Below are 18,699 nucleotides of genomic sequence, written 5' to 3' on the forward strand. Positions count from 1 at the left end.
CAGGTTTCGCTCAGGGCGCTGTGAAACCTAAGGCCAGCCCTGGCCATGGAGGTGTGTGCAGGAGTGGAATTTATACTCACCAAAGTCCTTCTTTCCCATAGACGTGCCTCATGAACTTATAGGGATATATACAGGGATTAGAAGAACGGGGGAGAGCAACGGGCAAACCCAAAAACAGATGATATCAAGAAGCCCTTCAGGGAGGTGAGTTTGAATCTCACACCCGCAACCATGTCCATCCAGGCCATTACATGACAGAGGGAGGACTTCTTTTCACTTTTAAAGTGTACCTGTAAGGAAAAAAGTGCCCTTTTGTTAGATACTTAATCCAGGCTTCCCTAATGTCTCTCAACTCCACCAATCCAGTGCTGGGGCCCCAAGAACCTCTTTGACAAGGGCTTTCGCCTGTGCAGTAGCACCAACATATTCCATTGCACTGTACCTAGTAAGAACTAAACAGGGAGTATATAATGATACAGACACTGGTATGTATAAATTATAGACATTGGTACATAATGCCGAATGGCACACATAGTAATTACAATGACAAATGTAACATGATGATTAAAATGTATAGACATTTCCAAGACACAAAAAGGTGAGAGAACCCTGCCCTTGTGAGCTTACAATCTACAGAAATAGAGAGGAAACTAAAGGTGGAGTAGTATACCACATGTATGCCTAGAGGCAGTGTGTTTTTAAAATTATATTTAGTAAGGAGCCAAATTTGGCCAGGGGTTGAAGGGGAGTGTATGTTTATTGGAAAAAGTGAGTTTTGAGGGACCACTTAAAGATTTTAAAGGTTAGAGAGTGACGGATGGGATTTGGAAGTGAATTCCAGAGGATGGGTGAGGCTCGTGAGAAATCTTGTGCGCGTAAATTTGAGGAGGTGATTCTAGAGGATGACAGGAGGAGGTTGTGTTCATAATATTAGACAAGGGTGATGGGACAGGAACAGGGAGAAAAGTAGAATATTTGCCACCCCTTCCCTGTGGAATACCAGCCTCCATGGGGTAAGACTGGTTAATTAGTTTGAGTGGAGACAATTAAAAAAGAAAAAAACGTTATTTTCTCGAATTTCCACTCACCAAAGGCACACCATCACTGTACTGTCAAAAGTGACATCACTGACACTACATGACTGCCACACGTTCACTTGATAAATGTGTTGAGTCAGAGGGCTGCCATATTAAGAGTGTGCCCTGCTGCCCTATCCATTTTATAGGGGCTGTGTGAGGCTGCGATCGCTCACACTTTAGTGCTTAGCCCATTGTTGCATCACAAAGAGCAGTAACTCATCTGCAGAGTCTCCCCGAACCAAAAACAAATCTATTTCCCTGTCTAAATCCCCTCTGTCTGTCACTCTCATGTACAGTGTACTCGAGTCTTGCAAATGGCTTGTTGATGTTACTGATGGCGAATGTGATCTTTCCAAGGCTGTGTGATTTTTCCAAAGCAGAAAACATTAAAAGGCCACACAGGGCAATTGATTGCTCATCTCCCTCCTCTACAGACAAGACAAATCACAGACAACATGAGAGGAAGGCTGCGCTCTGTCCCGCTGAGATTCCTTCTCCTCATCTTCCCAAGACACCAGTTTATGATGTAGACCTTTTCTTTTGATGTGCACCCCCCATAACTATACCTACCGCAGGGACAGAACCACTAAATCTCTTCATGTAGCGCTAATAATCAAGCGATGCTGGTTTAAAGTTAACTTTATTTATTTTAATGAAAGGTTTTCTTGATTATAAACCAATGTTTTGGGTCTTTTTTTTTTTGTTGTTGTTTTTATTCCCATTTAACTTTATTTAAAGAGGATCTGAACTCGTGCACAGGGCAGATTGAAAACAGAGAGAAATCCACCTTGTATGTATTTAGAGAGTTTAGCCTGTCTAAGTCTCCCTCATCTGTGGCTAATCACGAGTGTAATTTGAGCACTCAGCTGTGTCAGCTCCTCATCTGTGACTAATCATGAGTGTAATTTGATCTCTCAGCTGTGTCAGCTCCTCATCTGTGACTAATCATGAGTGTAATTTGATCTCTCAGCTGTGTCAGCTCCTCATCTGTGGCTAATCACGAGTGTAATTTGATCTCTCAGCTGTGTCAGCTCCTCATCTGTGACTAATCACGAGTGTAATTTGATCTCTCAGCTGTGTCAGCTGGCTGCCTCGGCAGAGCAGCTAATTTGTAAATGCAGGATGTTAACAATATATGTCTGCTTACACGAAAGCAGGAAGTAGACACAATGCAGATTTATAGCAGGATTTCTATCAGCTGTAACAAAGGGCTTGATTCACAAAGCGGTGCTAACAGTTAGCACGCTGGTGAAAAGCCCTTTATCATGCCTAAACTCAGTTTAGGCATGATAAGTTTAGGTGTGATAAGTTTAGGTGTGATAAGTTTAGGCATGATAAGTTTAGGTGTGATAAGTTTAGGCATGCTAAGTTTAAGCGCCAACTGCGTTAGCACCGCAGTGCACAGCTGATCAAAAGCTTTACGCTAGCAAAGACAGGTGCACTTTGTAAAAAGTTTAATGGCGCTGCTTTGCGTGCGGGACTTTGCAAGCGATCTAAACTTATCTAAACTTAGCATGCCTAAACTTATCACACCTAAACTTATCACACCTAAACTTATCACGCCTAAACTGGCTTTTCACCAGCATGGTGCAATGGTTATCATGCCTAAAGTCTTTTAGGCATGCTAACTGGGTTAGCACCGCTTTGTGAATCGAGCCCAAAGAAATATTTTCCTTTAAAGGTTATTATGCTTATGTTGATTATCTTTTAGAGAAGAGAGGACGTTCTGAGTTCAGGTCCACTTTAAAAAATTAACAAAGGGAAGAGAGTGCTGCGTGAACAAACACATTTGGGCTGAGCATGTTTACGCTTTCGACTCATGCATGTCCACTATGTTCAAATGTGCTTGTTCATGGCAGCGGCACTTCCAGTCTACTAGTTCCCAGTAAAAAGAATAATTCCTGTGGGAAAAGGGGACCCAGGAACCCGGTGACTATGGAATCCTTATATACAGGGAGAAAACACAGAGTAGGCATAAAGAGGAACTTTAACCCAGGATTGACCTTCATCCCAATCTGTAGCCAATACCCCCTTTGCCATGAGAAATCTTTATATATTATTTCAAATAGATCATCAGGGACATCTGTATGGCTAATGTTGTGGTGAAACTCCTCCCACAGTGTGATGTCAGGGCCATGGCCCTGACAGTTCGTGTCTGTGAACCTCGTTGCATTGTGGGAAATAACAGCTATTGCCAACTGCTAAGCGCAATGTTCATTTACTGAGAGTTCTATATGCACAGACATCACCAGGCAGTACTAAAGAGGTCACCACCTGTGATACATGTCAGAATGTAAATAAGGGAGAGGAAATATTTTACAATGGGCAAACGTGGCATAGGTTTACCATTGCAGCGCGACTTTCCTCTGTACAATGCATTACGTTGCACTGTGAACGGGGCCTGAATGTCATTAAAAAATGACCTCTCCTTGGTACTAATGTCCTTTATTATCAACTGTCCCCCAAAAAAAGAAACAACTTCGTGATACTGAATTATTGCTAACACTTGAATTAGTATTACTTATTTAAATATATAAAAGAGTATTATTAGTAGAATGAAAATTAGATTTTTTATGAAAATAGCTGTATTAAAATAAAACAAAATATCCTTGGGCCTGAACCAATTGTATAATTAGGACGTTACTGATTATACCCATCTGGGCTAACAAGTTAAATCAGAAACTTTAACTTCAATCGTGAGGAAAATTGGTGGGCCCCCGTTCTCGTGGTCTCGATCTTCTTTTCTACCCCTCCCTAACCCCCTTCTATTTATCTTTCTTTCTCTTCTCCCCTTCTCAATTACCTTAGTATAGGTACTGGAAACCTAACTTGATATAACGCTAACCTCAGCTAACTAGTGGTGCTCAAATACCCCTTTTTAAAATTCGAGTTTGGTCGAATTCGAATAGTAAATTATTCGAGGTCATTCGAATATTCGAGTCGAATAATTTTTACTATTCGATTCGACCTCGGACTTCGAGCTCACTATTCGAGTCGGTATTCGAGCTGACTATTCGAGCTGACTATTCGAATTGGCCTTAAATAGCTTCCAACACTTGTTTTGAGGGTGAATGATGCAAGAAACCTCTTTTTTTCCAAGTAACAACAGCAAGTGATTATGTGGGGATGTTCCTTTAAAAAAAAATGTGGAAAGAGAAGTTGTGTCCTTAATTTTGTTCAGTAGTGTTACTGTATATACTTGTTCTTCTTCTTCTATATCGTCTTCTTCTATATCGTCTTCTTCTATATCGTCTTTTTTGAGCGTAACAAATAGCTGGTGGGCGCACGCATGTTGGAAGCGCCATTGTATGTGCTCCCTGGCAGTGGAAACACAAAGACAGCAGGAGGTAAATTCAGCAGCAGGAGGAGGAGGATGAGTGTGTGGCAGCAGGCAGTCAATGAGGCAGGCAGCTCGCCATGACATAATAGCCCTGGTACCTAGCGGTGATACCAGGGCTGTAAATAAACACAACAGGAGGTCCCAGACAGCGGTCGTGCAGCCCACATTGTGTCCAATACACAACTGGGACAACACAGTTTTCAACCCGGGCACCTCAGAAAAATTAAACCTTTTTTTTTTTTTTAATGGTTTGTTTGGTTTTGGTTTTGCAACCAATATAGCTATTGTTTGACGTAATAGCTGGTGGCAGAGTGGCAGCAGAAGGTAAATCATCTGTGTACCCTGGCAGTGGGAAACACAGACAGACAGCAGCAGCAGGAGGAGGAATGGAGGAGTAGGCGAGCAGCTATTGTTTGACGTAATAGCTGGTGGCAGAGTGGCAGCAGAAGGTAAATCATCTGTGTACCCTGGCAGTGGGAAACACAGACAGACAGCAGCAGCAGCAGCAGGAGGAGGTATGGAGGAGCAGTGTGAGTGTGGCAGCAGGTAGGCAGCGTGACATAATAGCCCTGGTACCTAGCGGTGATACCAGGGCTGTAAATAAACACAACAGGAGGTCCCAGACAGCGGTCGTGCAGCCCACATTGTGTCCAATACACAACTGGGACAACACAGTTTTCAACCCGGGCACCTCAGAAAAATTAAACCTTTTTTTTTTTTTTATGGTTTTTTGGTTTTTGGTTTTGCAACCAATATAGCTATTGTTTGACGTAATAGCTGGTGGCAGAGTGGCAGCAGAAGGTAAATCATCTGTGTACCCTGGCAGTGGGAAACACAGACAGACAGCAGCAGCAGGAGGAGGAATGGAGGAGTAGGCGAGCAGCTATTGTTTGACGTAATAGCTGGTGGCAGAGTGGCAGCAGAAGGTAAATCATCTGTGTACCCTGGCAGTGGGAAACACAGACAGACAGCAGCAGCAGCAGCAGGAGGAGGTATGGAGGAGCAGTGTGAGTGTGGCAGCAGGTAGGCAGCGTGACATAATAGCCCTGGTACCTAGCGGTGATACCAGGGCTGTAAATAAACACAACAGGAGGTCCCAGACAGCGGTCGTGCAGCCCACATTGTGTCCAATACACAACTGGGACAACACAGTTTTCAACCCGGGCACCTCAGAAAAATTAAACCTTTTTTTTTTTTTTATGGTTTTTTGGTTTTTGGTTTTGCAACCAATATAGCTATTGTTTAACGTAATAGCTGGTGGCAGAGTGGCAGCAGAAGGTAAATCATCTGTGTACCCTGGCAGTGGGAAACACAGACAGACAGCAGCAGCAGCAGGAGGAGGAATGGAGGAGTAGGCGAGCAGCTATTGTTTGACGTAATAGCTGGTGGCAGAGTGGCAGCAGAAGGTAAATCATCTGTGTACCCTGGCAGTGGGAAACACAGACAGACAGCAGCAGCAGCAGCAGGAGGAGGTATGGAGGAGCAGTGTGAGTGTGGCAGCAGGTAGGCAGCGTGACATAATAGCCCTGGTACCTAGCGGTGATACCAGGGCTGTAAATAAACACAACAGGAGGTCCCAGACAGCGGTCGTGCAGCCCACATTGTGTCCAATACACAACTGGGACAACACAGTTTTCAACCCGGGCACCTCAGAAAAATTAAACCTTTTTTTTTTTTTTATGGTTTTTTGGTTTTTGGTTTTGCAACCAATATAGCTATTGTTTGACGTAATAGCTGGTGGCAGAGTGGCAGCAGAAGGTAAATCATCTGTGTACCCTGGCAGTGGGAAACACAGACAGACAGCAGCAGCAGGAGGAGGAATGGAGGAGTAGGCGAGCAGCTATTGTTTGACGTAATAGCTGGTGGCAGAGTGGCAGCAGAAGGTAAATCATCTGTGTACCCTGGCAGTGGGAAACACAGACAGACAGCAGAAGGGCAGTACACAGCAGCCCACTGTAGGTGTAAAATGTGTGGCTGCAGGCGACGTAATAGTCAAAGTGAACCAGGCTGGCTTAGTGAGCAGGAGCCAGGAGGTGGTAAAGGGTGGTAAGGCACATTAACGATGGTTCCGGCAGCCAGTTCATGTCCCCCTCTCGCCGACAACAGGGGCCAGGAACTCGCCTTCCACCCACGCCTGGTTCATCTTGAGAAACGTCAGTCTGTCCACAGACTTGTGAGACAGACGTGAGCGTTTCTCGGTGACCACGCCACCAGCTGCACTGAAGCAGCGCTCGGACAGCACGCTGGAAGGGGGGCAGGACAGCACTTCCAGGGCGTACTGCGCCAGCTCGCTCCAGATCTCCATGCGCTTGACCCAATACTCCATGGGATCAACAGGGGCATCGCTGTCAAGCCCGCTGTACGACCCCATGTAGTCAGCCACCATGCGGGTCAGGCGCTGGCTGTGACCGGAGGAGGATGCTGCTGCATGCATCTCCTCTCTAGTCACTGCTGCCGGAGCCTCTACAGTCCTGTAGAGCTCGTGGCTGAGAGACAGCAGGTCTGTGGGGCGCTTGCTGCTGCTGGATGCAGGCACCTTCTGCTGCCTCTGTGCTGGCTGCTGGACAGTGGGGGTGGAAGGCTGGGGGAAGGCTTCCTCCAAGCGCTCAACAAGGGCCTGCTGCAAGCTCCTTATTTGTTGCGCTGGGTCTCCTCCTGCAGGCGGCAGGAACTGGCTCAACTTCCCCTTGAGGCGTGGGTCCAACATCATGCTGATCCAGATGTCCTCCCTCTGCTTCATCTGGATCACCCTGGGGTCCCTGCGCAGGCACGTCAGCATGTGCGCTGCCATTGGGAAGAGGCGGGCCACGTCTGCTGGCACATCGACGTCAGTGCTGTCCTCATCCTCCTCCTCTGCCGCCTCATCCTCTCTCCACCCCCGCACCAACTCAGCTGCGCTGTGCTGATCCCCCTCATCAGCAGCCAGGTCAGGGACCTCCACCAAGTCCTCCTCCTCCTCCCCCTCAGAGGTGGACTGCGCAGCTGGTTGCCGCTCCTGCTGGTCCAAGGCTGCCGCTCCCTGTTCCAGCAAAGCATCGAGGGCCCTGTTCAGCAGAGAAACCAGGGGCACCCACTCGCAGACCATAGCATGGTCCCTGCTCACCATGTTTGTGGCCTGCAGGAAGGGAGCCAGCACTAAGCACACCTGCTGCATGTGCCTCCAGTCATCATCGGGGACGATGGACGGGAAGTTGCTGGTCTTGTCCCTTCTCTGAGCTGCGGAAACAGTGGCCAGGGCAAGGTACTGTTTGACAGCGCGCCTCTGTTCAACCAGACGCTCCAACATCGCCAAGGTGGAGTTCCAGCGAGTCGGAACGTCAAGGATCAGCCGATGGCGTGGCAGATCCAGCTCCTTTTGCACGTCTTCCAGGCTCGCACAGGCTGCAGCCGAGCGCCGGAAGTGACGCACAACATTCCTTGCCGTTTCCAGCAGTTCGCCCATCCCCTGGTAGGTGCGCAGGAACTTCTGCACCACCAGGTTCAGCACGTGGGCAAGACAGGGGATGTGGGTCAGGTTTCCCCTGTCTATTGCGGCAACCAGATTGGCCCCATTGTCGGCCACCACCTCTCCGACTCTGAGGCCTCTGGGGGTCAGCCAAATCCTCTCCTGCTCCTGGAGTTTGGCCAACACATGGGTTGCCGTCAGCTTGGTCTTCCCAAGGCTGACCAAGTGCAGCAGCGCTTGGCAGTGGCGGGCCTTCACGCTGCTGCTGAGGCGGGGGGTTTGGCCAGGTGTGCCGGAGGATGGCAGAGGATCGGAGGAACCTGCTGCAGTTCCCCTGAGCCTGCGGGGTGGCACCACCCACTGTGTTGCTGCTGCTGCTGTGCCCGCTGCTGCTCTCCCATCCTCACCCCCTTCCACCAAGCTGACCCAGTGGACAGTGAAGGACAGGTAGCGGCCTGTCCCGAAGCGGCTGCTCCAGGAGTCCATGGTGACGTGGACCCTTTCACCAACCGCGTGCTCCAGCCCTCGCTCCACATTGGCCATCACAAAGCGGTGCAGTGCAGGAATGGCCTTGCGGGCAAAGAAGTGTCTGCTGGGGAGCTGCCAGTCTGGGGCTGCGCAAGCAAGCAGCGCACGAATGTCGCTCCCCTCCTGCACGAGCGTGTACGGCAGGAGTTGGGAGCACATGGCCCGTGCCAGCAAGCCGTTCAGCTGCCGCACGCGACGGCTGCTGGGAGGCAGAGCCCTAACCACCCCCTGGAAGGACTCGCTCAAAAGGCTCTGGCGTGGCCTTTTGCTGACACGGGAATCAGCAGACACAGCAGAGGAGGCCACTGAGGACTGGCTGCCAGAACAGGCCTCAGTGTCGGCGGCAGGAGTTGCAGAGGGGGGAGGAGCAGTGCGTTTCCGCACTCCTGCTGGTGCTGCTGGAGGAGCAGGAGGGCGGGTGGCTGCTGTTGCTGCTGCTGCTGCTGAAGGCTGTGCAGTGATGGGTGTGGTGCCACTGCCAGCACCAGATGCCTTCAGCCTCTGGAACTCCTCATGCTGGTGGAAATGTTTAGCCGCAAGGTGGTTGATGAGCGAGCTGGTGCAGAACTTTAAGGGGTCTGCACCTCTGCTCAACTTCCGCTGACAGTGGTTGCAAGTGGCGTACTTGCTGTACACAGTGGGCATGGTGAAATATCGCCAGATTGGTGACTTAAACATCCCCCTACGGCATGGAAGCGCTGCTGCCTGTCTCCCTGTGGTGGTTGGGGGGGGGGCTTGGGTGCGGCTGGTGGTGGTACTGGCAGATGCTGCTGCTGCTGAGCCTGAGACACCAGCAGGCTGTGGGACCTGCCTACTGCTGCTGCCAATGCTTGCAATGATGCGCCTCCTTGCAAGGCCCACAAGAGCATCCTCCTCCTCCTCCTCAGAGCTGCTGAGGACGACATCCCCTGGAGGTGGTGGCACCCAGTCTCTGTCTGTCACCGGGTCATCATCATCCTCCCCCTCCTGAAACATGTCCTGCTGGGATGAGGACCCCCCAAACTCCTCTCCTGATGCATGGATGGGCTGCTTGACTGTCGCCACAGTCTTGCTGTCCAATCCCTCATCCCCCAAAGTGCCCATCAGCATCTCCTCCTCAAGATCGCCAACAACAGCAGACAATTTACTCATGATGCCTGGGGTCAAAAGACTGCTGAATGACAGGTCGGCGAGTGACGGTGAACTGGCCTCCTCCCCAGACCCTGCTGGGCGGCTGCTGCGAACAGGGGTGGTGGTGGTGGTGAGGGTGGAGGCCTCAGATGCAGAGCTGATGGCGGGCTGCTCATCCTCCGTCATGAGTTGCACCACAGTGTCTGCATCCTTTTCCTCAATGGGACGTTTCCGACCCGGCTGGAGGAAAATGGGAGCAGGTGCTACACGCTGCTGCTGCTGTGTCTCTGCAGCGTGAGTTGCAGATGCTCCTGCTGGGCGGCGCCCAAGGCGTCCACGGCCAGTGGCTATGGGAGGAATGTTAGCCACTGACGCTGCTGCTGCTGCTGCTGCGGAACTGTGCATGGTGGCGCGCCCGCGGCCGCGGCTTGCCACAATGCTGCTCCCTCTCCTCCTGATTCCCTTGCTGCCCTTCCCCTTGCCCAAACCGCGCTGGCTGCCACTTCCAGACATCTTAAATGTTTTGGGCGTATAGACAAAAGTTTTGTAAAAGGGCGGGTGAAAAGTGGGGTACTTTAATGGAGTGGGTTGGTTGGTGAGGTGACTGAGTGAGTGTCCCCTAGTACAGTAAGTAAGTAGTAACAGTCAGGAAGTACAACTAGCAGTTACAATAATCAGTAGTAATCACAAGTAAATTTAGTGTGTGTACACTCAGACAGTGAGTGCACGCACGCAGGAGCTAGTAGCCTATGAACACAGTGACTGAGTGTCCTAGACTCCTAGTACAGTAAGAGTAAGTAGTAACAGTAAGTAGAACTAACTAATTACAATAATCAATCAACGATCAGAAGGAAATGGAGTGTGGGTGTGTGTACACTCAGACAGTGAGTGCACGCACGCAGGAGCTAGTAGCCTATGAACACAGTGACTGAGTGTCCTAGACTCCTAGTACAGTAAGAGTAAGTAGTAACAGTAAGTAGAACTAACTAATTACAATAATCAATCAGCGATCAGAAGGAAATGGAGTGTGGGTGTGTGTACACTCAGACAGTGAGTGCACGCACGCAGGAGCTAGTAGCCTATGAACACAGTGACTGAGTGTCCTAGACTCCTAGTACAGTAAGAGTAAGTAGTAACAGTAAGTACAACTAACTAATTACGATAATCAACCAGCGATCAGAAGGAAATGGAGTGTGGGTGTGTGTACACTCAGACAGTGAGTGCACGCACGCAGGAGCTAGTAGCCTATGAACACAGTCACTGAGTGTCCTAGACTCCTAGTACAGTAAGAGTAAGTAGTAACAGTAAGTACAACTAACTAATTACGATAATCAACCAGCGATCAGAAGGAAATGGAGTGTGGGTGTGTGTACACTCAGACAGTGAGTGCACGCACGCAGGAGCTAGTAGCCTATGAACACAGTGACTGAGTGTCCTAGACTCCTAGTACAGTAAGAGTAAGTAGTAACAGTAAGTAGAACTAACTAATTACAATAATCAATCAGCGATCAGAAGGAAATGGAGTGTGGGTGTGTGTACACTCAGACAGTGAGTGCACGCACGCAGGAGCTAGTAGCCTATGAACACAGTGACTGAGTGTCCTAGACTCCTAGTACAGTAAGAGTAAGTAGTAACAGTAAGTAGAACTAACTAATTACAATAATCAATCAGCGATCAGAAGGAAATGGAGTGTGGGTGTGTGTACACTCAGACAGTGAGTGCACGCACGCAGGAGCTAGTAGCCTATGAACACAGTGAACTGAGTGTCCTAGACTCCTAGTACAGTAAGAGTAAGTAGTAACAGTAAGTACAACTAACTAATTACGATAATCAATCAGCGATCAGAAGGAAATGGAGTGTGGGTGTGTGTACACTCAGACAGTGAGTGCACGCACGCAGGAGCTAGTAGCCTATGAACACAGTCACTGAGTGTCCTAGACTCCTAGTACAGTAAGAGTAAGTAGTAACAGTAAGTACAACTAACTAATTACGATAATCAATCAGCGATCAGAAGGAAATGGAGTGTGGGTGTGTGTACACTCAGACAGTGAGTGCACGCACGCAGGAGCTAGTAGCCTATGAACACAGTGACTGAGTGTCCTAGACTCCTAGTACAGTAAGAGTAAGTAGTAACAGTAAGTAGAACTAACTAATTACAATAATCAATCAGCGATCAGAAGGAAATGGAGTGTGGGTGTGTGTACACTCAGACAGTGAGTGCACGTACGCAGGAGCTAGTAGCCTATGAACACAGTGACTGAGTGTCCTAGACTCCTAGTACAGTAAGTGTAAGTAGTAACAGTAAGTAGAACTAACTAATTACGATAATCAATCAGCGATCAGAAGGAAATGGAGTGTGGGTGTGTGTACACTCAGACAGTGAGTGCACGCACGCAGGAGCTAGTAGCCTATGAACACAGTGACTGAGTGTCCTAGACTCCTAGTACAGTAAGAGTAAGTAGTAACAGTAAGTAGAACTAACTAATTACAATAATCAATCAGCGATCAGAAGGAAATGGAGTGTGGGTGGTGTGTGTACACTCAGACAGTGAGTGACCGCACGCAGGAGCTAGTAGCCTATGAACACACAGTGACTGAGTGTCCTAGACTCCTAGTACAGTAAGAGTAAGTAGTAACAGTAAGTAGAACTAACTAATTACAATAATCAATCAGCGATCAGAAGGAAATGGAGTGTGGGTGGTGTGTGTACACTCAGACAGTGAGTGACCGCACGCAGGAGCTAGTAGCCTATGAACACAGTGACTGAGTGTCCTAGACTCCTAGTACAGTAAGAGTAAGTAGTAACAGTAAGTAGAACTAACTAATTACAATAATCAATCAGCGATCAGAAGGAAATGGAGTGTGGGTGGTGTGTGTACACTCAGACAGTGAGTGACCGCACGCAGGAGCTAGTAGCCTATGAACACAGTGACTGAGTGTCCTAGACTCCTAGTACAGTAAGAGTAAGTAGTAACAGTAAGTAGAACTAACTAATTACAATAATCAATCAGCGATCAGAAGGAAATGGAGTGTGGGTGGTGTGTGTACACTCAGACAGTGAGTGACCGCACGCAGGAGCTAGTAGCCTATGAACACAGTGACTGTCTGACTGAGTGTCCTAGACTCCTAGTACAGTAAGAGTAAGTAGTAACAGTAAGTACAACTAACTAACAATAATCTATCAGTAATCAGAAGGAAATAGAGTGTGTGTACACACAGACAGTGAGTGAGTGCACACACGCAGGAGCTAGCTAGTAGCCTATAAACAGTGACAGTCAGTGAGTGTCCTACTCCTAGTACAGTATAACTACAATACTATTAGTAAAGGACAGCAGAAATACTGGTATAGATGAGAGAAATAAACAGAGGACAGCTGCCCACAGAGGCAAGGCCCCCCTGAGGCCTAAACCTGTAAGCTTGCAGCAGCTGCCTGTCTCTAATGTAACACACAAGCTACTAACTAAAATACAATGTCTATCTAACTAACAACAATATAGGTGTATATGGCAGGTGTAGGTGAGCAAAAACGCTAGGTAAATGATCACAATAGAGCACTTGCTAAGCCAAAGCACAAAGGAGCAACTCTCTCTCTGTACAAGTCTCAGGCAAGCATGGAGAAACGGAACATGGCGGCCGCTATTTATAGGGTAGGGGCTGGCCAGGGTCCCCCTCTGTGATTGGCTGCCGTCAGAGGGCCTGGGAGCCCTCTGATTGGCTCTAAGGACATCAATCTGGGCTATGACGCTATTCGAGCTCGGTACCGAGCTCGAATAGCGCCGTTTGCTCGAATAGCTCGAATAGTGAATGGGCTATTCGAGTGTACTCGGATAGCCCATTCGAATAGCTACAGCTATTCGGAGCTCGAATACCGAGCTCGGATAGCTGAAAAAGAGCTCGAATATTCGAGCTACTCGAATATTCGAGCTCTGCTGAGCACCACATCTCAAGAATCTACTAAGATGCTAGAGCAATCCTTTAAAGGTCGGTAATGTCGACCCTGTCTCGCTGGAGATAGGATCTCAAAAGCCTACAATCGTAAATAGGGGAGGGTAGCCCCGCCCAGCCGGTTCGGTTGAGTGAATGGGCGGTTGCTGCCACCCCCAACTGGGTTACCAAACCTCTTAGCACTCAGCTTTTAAGCATCTAACTAGCTCACTGGGGGTCACTTCCCCCACGCGCTAAATTTTGGGTCAGGGTTTCATATATTCCATTAGCTCACATAGTATTGTGACCCATGTCGTTATATCATATTTATCCAGAGATGTATTTTACCTGCATTACTGTTACGTTTGTATAAAGTTATGTATTTCAAAGTTACTTCTGTACCTGTAAACTTGTTCTGATTCTATTTTAAAAACCAATAAAAAACTATTGAAAGTAAAATAAAACAAAAGTTCAAATCATAAAAGAGTGAATGATGGAGGTTATAATTGTATATTTTTTTTTTTTCAAGAAAAAGGTTTATTTAAAAAAGAGACGAAAGCTACACAGGTTTTCAAAGTTTTGTGGCAACCTGGGGAGAAATGTGTAACCGAGAATAGTTTTAGGTTAAATATATGATGTCAGGAGGGATATTTAACATTTTACCAGCACAAGACGATGTAAGTGAACTGATGTTTTTTTGTTGTTTGTATTACTTCTTATGGATTCCTGATAACTTGTGCAGGAGGAGACTTCAGTGTTCTCCCCAGAATTTTTTCCAGCTGGGTGACATGAAAAAGTAGCCGGGTGGCATGAAAAAATAACCGGATGGGGCGAGATGAGAGAATGCAGGGCCAGCGCTTTTGGAGGTGAGCCTATGACAGCTGGGTGCTCATGAAAACTAGCCGGGTGGAGCACCCGGCTAAAAGAGCCTGGGGAGCACACTAGACTTGATCACATAAAATATTTTAAAGGGCATGTACCTCGTTATGCGAAGGCGTGTCAGCATCGATCAGTAATGAAAGCACCAGCAATGCATTTTGTGGGCTGACCCACTTCTTAAAGAGAATCTGTACTCTAATATTCTTACAATAAAAAGCATACCATTCTATTCATTATTTTCTCCTGTGCCCCTCTGTGCTGTTTCTGCCACTCTCTGCTGCAATCCTGGCTTGTAATTAACAGTTTTAGGCAGTGTTTACAAACAAACTAACCAGCTTCTAATAGGCTCAGCTAAGCATAGTGTGTGAGTCATTCAGAGTGTGCAGGGGGCCTGCAGAGGGTGTGTATCGCTTCTACCAATCACAAGCAGCCCTGCACATTCCACACAATCAAGCCTTAGCCCGACAAACAGGACAGAGGAAAGATACATTGATTTATTACAGAGACAGTGCAGTTAGGAAAGACTGCAGTAAGCCAGAGCAGATTAGAACAGGCATAGGAACTTATAGGATAGAAGAACTAAGGCTGAAAAATTTGTTACAGAGTCTCTTTAAAGTACCCTGAACTCATTTTTAAATCATATACTTTTAATGCTTTTTTAATATGTGGTGCTGTGATATATTACAGCACCATCCTCCCCATCCAGTGCCCCGTGTCCCCAACTCTGCTCAGCCGCAATATTCAACTGAGCAGAACGTCGATTATGGGCGGGGAGGAAGTGTCAGTTCTTCCTCCTTTATGCGTCCTTTGTTCCTCCCCCTCCACTCGCTGCTTGTAGTTCTATGTGAGAGTTACAGTACACAGCGCATAGAGGAGCTGCACTGTGTGTGGTCTTGTGGTAACTCAGCTTGGAACAATAGTGTACTAATAGCTGTATTAGTACACTTTAGTTCCGAGCACAATTACCACAAGACCACACACAGTGCAGCTCCCCTTTGCCCTGTGTACAGTAACACTTATGAGGAACTACAAGCAGCAAGTGGAGGGGGCGAAACTAAGGACAGGCAGAGAGGAGGAAGAGCTCTGCATTACGGCTTAGCAGAGCGAAGGACACAGGGGGGCGCTAAAGAGGGAGGATTGTGCTGTGACACATATCACAGCACCTCAAATAAAAAAAGCATAAAAATAATGTAATTTACAATAAAGTTCAGGGGTAATTAAACCTCCTTGCGACCGCCTAATGCCAATTGGTGGTCGTAAGGTGGCAGCCCCAGGACCGCTCAATGGCAATTGGCATGAACTGCTGGGGGCGTGTTTTGCTGGGTATCGTGCACGCATCCCCGCTTGAGTGACGGAGTTCTGCTCGTGGGCAGAAAGCTCTGTTGGCGCGAAGTTGCCGCGCAACACCCGACGCTTCGCGCGAAGCTCCCATTAAGCCCTATGGGACTTTGCGCGCGCTCTCATGATGAGGACCCCCCAAACTCCTCTCCTGATGCATGGATGGAAGTTAGCACGCGCGGTAACTTCGCGCGAAGAGCAGGAAAAATCGGTGATAACTCAGTGGTGAAAAGGTCATCACGCCTAAAGTCTTTTAGGCGTGATAACTGGGTTATCACCGCTTTGTGAATCGAGGCCTAGGTGTGATAAGTTTAGGTGTGATAAGTTTAGGCATGATAAGTTTAGGTGTGATAAGTTTAGGCATGATAAGTTTAAGCGCCAACTGCGTTAGCACCGCAATGCACAGCTGATCAAAAGTTTTACGCTAGCAAAGTCTGGTGCACTTTGCATAAAGTTTAATGGCGCTGCTTTGCGTGCGGGACTTTGCAAGCGATCTAAACTTATCTAAACTTAGCATGCCTAAACTTATCACACCTAAACTTATCATGCCTAAACTTATCACACCTAAACTGGCTTTTCACCAGAGTGGTGCAATGGTTATCATGCCTAAAGTCTCTAACTGGGTTAGCACCGCTTTGTGAATCGAGCGGTAGGTGTGATAAGTTTAGGCATGATGGGCTCGATTCACCAAGCGGTGCAAAGTGTTAGCACCGTGGTGAAAAGGCCCTTATCACGCCTAAAGTCACTTTAGGCATGATAAGTAGAAACTCGCGCGAAGTTGCCGCGCGTACGCGTAAGTGCGCGCGCAACACCCGACGCTTCGCGCGAAGCTCCCATTAAGCCCTATGGGACTTTGCGCGCGCTGTCACGCGCGTACGCGCGAACGCGCTTACGCGCGGTAACTTCGCGCGAAGAGCAGGAAAAATCGGTGATAACTCAGTGGTGAAAAGGTCATCACGCCTAAAGTCTTTTAGGCGTGATAACTGGGTTATCACCGCTTTGTGAATCGAGGCCGATAAGTTTAGGGGCTCGATTCACAAAGCGGTGCTAACAGTTAGCACCCTGGTGAAAAGCCCTTTATCATGCCTAGGGCTCGATTCACAAAGCGGTGCTAACCCAGTTAGCATGCCTAAAAGACTTTAGGCATGATAACCATTGCACCATGCTGGTGAAAAGCCAGTTTAGGCGTGATAAGTTTAGGTGTGATAAGTTTAGGTGTGATAAGTTTAGGCATGCTAAGTTTAGATAAGTTTAGATCGCTTGCAAAGTCCCACACGCAAAGCAGCGCCATTAAACTTTATACAAAGTGCACCAGTCTTTGCTAGCGTAAAACTTTTGATCAGCTGTGCACTGCGGTGCTAACGCAGTTGGCGCTTAAACTTAGCATGCCTAAACTTATCACACCTAAACTTATCATGCCTAAACTTATCACACCTAAACTTATCACACCTAAACTTATCATGCCTAAACTGAGTTTAGGCATGCTAAAGGGCTTTTCACCAGCGTGCTAACTGTTAGCACCGCTTTGTGAATCAAGCCCCTAAACTCAGTTTAGGCATGATAAGTTTAGGGGCTTGATTCACAAAGCGGTGCTAACAGTTAGCACGCTGGTGAAAAGCCCTTTATCATGCCTAAACTCAGTTTAGGCATGATAAGTTTAGGCGTGATGAGTTTAGGTGTGATAAGTTTAGGCATGATAAGTTTAGGGGCTCGATTCACAAAGCGGTGCTAACCCAGTTAGCATGCCTAAAAGACTTTAGGCATGATAACCATTGCACCATGCTGGTGAAAAGCCAGTTTAGGCGTGATAAGTTTAGGTGTGATAAGTTTAAGCGCCAACTGCGTTAGTACCGCAGTGCACAGCTGATCAAAAGTTTTACGCTAGCAAAGTCTGGTGCACTTCGTTTAAAGTTTAATGGCGCTGCTTTGCATGCGGGACTTTGCAAGCGATCTAAACTTATCTAAACTTAGCATGCCTAAACTTATCACACCTAAACTGGCTTTTCACCAGAGTGGTGCAATGGTTATCATGCCTAAAGTCTCTAACTGGGTTAGCACTGCTTTGTGAATCGAGCCCTAGGTGTGATAAGTTTAGGCATGCTAAGTTTAGATAAGTTTAGATCGCTTGCAAAGTCCCGCACGCAAAGCAGCACCATTAAACTTTATACGAAGTGCACCAGACTTTGCTAGCGTAAAACTTTTGATCAGCTGTGCACTGCGGTGCTAACGCAGTTGGCGCTTAAACTTATCATGCCTAAACTTATCACACCTAAACTTATCATGCCTAAACTTATCACACCTAAACTTATCACACCTAAACTTTTCATGCCTAAACTGAGTTTAGGCATGATAAAGGGCTTTTCACCAGGGTGCTAACTGTTAGCACCGCTTTGTGAATCGAGCCCCAGGTGTGATAAGTTTAGGCATGATGGGCTCGATTCACAAAGCGGTGCTAACCCAGTTAGCATGCCTAAAAGACTTTAGGCATGATGGCCTCGATTCACAAAGCAGTGATAACCCAGTTATCACGCCTAAAAGACTTTGGGCTCGATTCACAAAGCGGTGCTAACCCAGTTAGAGACTTTAGGCATGATAACCATTGCACCACTCTGGTGAAAAGCCAGTTTAGGTGTGATAAGTTTAGGCATGATAAGTTTAGGTGTGATAAGTTTAGGCATGCTAAGTTTAGATAAGTTTAGATCGCTTGCAAAGTCCCGCACGCAAAGCAGCGCAATTAAACTTTATACGAAGTACACCAGACTTTGCTAGCGTAAAACTTTTGATCAGCTGTGCCCTGCGGTGCTAACGCAGTTGGCGCTTAAACTTATCATGCCTAAACTTATCACACCTAAACTTATCATGCCTAAACTTATCACACCTAAACTTATCACACCTAAACTTATCATGCCTAAACTGAGTTTAGGCATGATAAAGGGCTTTTCACCAGCGTGCTAACTGTTAGCACCGCTTTGTGAATCGAGCCCTTTAGGCGTGATGACCTTTTCACCACTGAGTTATCACCGATTTTTCCTGCTCTTCGCGCGAAGTTACCGCGT

The sequence above is a fragment of the Hyperolius riggenbachi genome, chromosome 12, assembly GCF_040937935.1.
Source record: "Hyperolius riggenbachi isolate aHypRig1 chromosome 12, aHypRig1.pri, whole genome shotgun sequence".
NCBI classification, from domain to species: Eukaryota; Metazoa; Chordata; class Amphibia; order Anura; family Hyperoliidae; genus Hyperolius; species Hyperolius riggenbachi.